We start from the raw sequence: 2,635 nt of genomic DNA on the forward strand, positions 1-2,635 counted from the left end.
CTTCAGAAATGAAATGCATTCTAGAACATGTTAAGACATCAGAGTGCGTCTGAACTAAGTTGTGGTCATGTAATCCTAGATAACCTCTCATCTGAAGTCTACATCAACTGAAAATGTCTCTTCTGATGGACATGACAACGAAAAGCTACTATGGGCCAATGCCAGCTGATTATATAATCAAGTGGCCACTATGGTATATGTTGTTATTGCCAACCAAAGTACAGTGGATGACCTAACTGAGAAGTACAGTTGTTTTTTCTAACCAATGGACAACTGTATCCGTCTAGTCTGGTCTTCGATATGTATGTTAAATTTGGCAAAAAAATTGTCTCAGAACAGGTGATTTGTTAATCGGAGCATTGAAAGTGTATAGTATATTACAGTATATACTGCATTTTGCCTTCTGATATGGTTTACAGTACAGGGCACAAATGTATGGATGTGCCCGACGTAAAAAAAAAAAACACTGCTAAGTCTATAGCTATGGTCCTAGAGAGAAGAACTTGGGGACCGAATTAAAAAACATAATATATTACTTAATGAACACACATCTGGTGCTTTGATAAACTAACTCTGAAAAAACCTTTAAAAGTGACATGTCAAGAAAGATCTAAAAGTCAAGATCAAGAATGCCTTAGGGCACGTTCAGATGTGGCGGAATTACTGTGGAATTTCGCAGCGGACAGTCCGCAGTGGAATTCTCCAGCGGCCGTTTTTTTACATTTGATTCAATACATTTTTAGGCCAGTTAGTTCAGACATTGTGGAAAACTCAGCTGCAGACCATAGGCTGCGGTGCGGAATTTTCCCTCCGCAGCATGCACTGACTGTTGCGGAGAAGAAGCGGAATTTCACTGCGGATTTCAGCCTTTGCAATGCAAAAACTGAAATCTGTGGCAAGTCCGCTGTCTTTTCTGCAACGTCTGAATTACCTGTCAAATATGCAAATGTTGGTGTAGATTTGTTGCGTAATTGCCCCAAATCTGCACCAACATTTGCAGCGGAAAAATTCCGCCACGTCTGAACGTGCCCTTAATCGATCATTTGCAGTATATATTTCATTATTGACCCACAACGGCAAATGCTAAACATGAAAGGACAAGTTTCAATCATTTCATACCAGAATAACAAGTTTCATTTATAGTGAGAGACTGATAAAATGTAGCTAAACACAAACATTGCTCAGAGTGATTGAAGCCAGTGACCTGTCACATACAAACTATAGTTAAAGCATCACAAAATGTTGAATATATGAGTGTGGTCCAGCCACTCTGGATTCTACCTGCTTTTGTTAAAATCATTTATAACATAAACTGTCACATATAAAGTATTATTGTTATAACACAGCGAGACATTTTAGATCAGAAACTATGTGTAGTGTGTATTGGTAAATCAGATGGAGGCATAGTTTTCATGGTTAGCCATTATAGACATAGAACACACAATAAATTCAGCATGTGTTATATACAGTAAATATAATATTAACCTCAGATAGTTACTATTACTTAAACGGTGTGAGATCTACATTACTGCAATACTTTATACAATGCTACATAAACACAAGACACAATCTGGGGTATGTGACTGTCAGCCTTGAACTACTGTCTCCATTTCTTCTGAACAAATATTTATTGTGCAACTGTTTGGATATCCAAAATCCACTAGCTGGTAACATCACAATGGTGTTTAAATTCCTCTACAAAATTTAAGTAACAAGTTTAGATTTTGTGTACAGACATTTTATACATTTTTTAACGTGTAGAAACCAGCTTAAATTATTTTTTTGCCATAGGTTGCATGCACACAGAGTGGTAGTGATATGGTTATCCTAAAATCTTGTTTCCAGGTTTCTATTAATGCAGTATTTCTATGAAATGATTCTAAACTGTTTATATGGATAACCAAATTCCAGTACTACAATAAAAAACACAAGTAAAGTTGTGCTTGAGGTTTTCATTGCAGCATGCTATTTTGATTCTCACTGTCTGAATGGGATTTTATCAAATCCAGTTGGCAACTATCTAACATTTGGCTGCTGAGGGAACGCTCCAAGTAAAATTTTAGGACCTGGGGGGTCCGTGCACGACACAGAGATATTCTCCTTTGTGCTCTTTAAATCTTGGGTTTTAACTAAGTGTATACGGTTTGCCCAGAGTGTTACTGTGTAAACCATTAGGACAAGGCCACATGTGCATGTACCCTAATAGTAAATTACAAAATTAGTATAAGTAGTGCTTTCTGTAAAGGGGGCAGGAAATGCATTGGCTTTGTATATTTTAAATTAGTAAAAGTGCAGTAAAATTCACCAGCAGGAATTCAGGTAATAAAGCTCGGGTTTTTAATGGAAGGGGAAGCCACCAAGAAGCCCGGGTGTTTAGGGACAAGGCTAGTGCAGCAAACAATTTTTTTTCCCCGGGTGAAATTAAGCCTTGGTCCGACTGGGCAGAATACGTTTTTACTGTTCAGAACAAAATGCCACTATTTGCAGATAAAACACAAAACCTAGGATCAGCCAGTGTAAGATAATATACCCTGCAACCTGAACAGACACACCTTGGCTGTGGATGTTATCATCTGATGGATTGAATCTATTAATGTTTTGACAGTGGACATGAAATAGATTTATAGATGGTCAA

This window comes from Rhinoderma darwinii, chromosome 4 (assembly GCF_050947455.1).
Source record: "Rhinoderma darwinii isolate aRhiDar2 chromosome 4, aRhiDar2.hap1, whole genome shotgun sequence".
Lineage (NCBI taxonomy): Eukaryota > Metazoa > Chordata > Amphibia > Anura > Rhinodermatidae > Rhinoderma > Rhinoderma darwinii.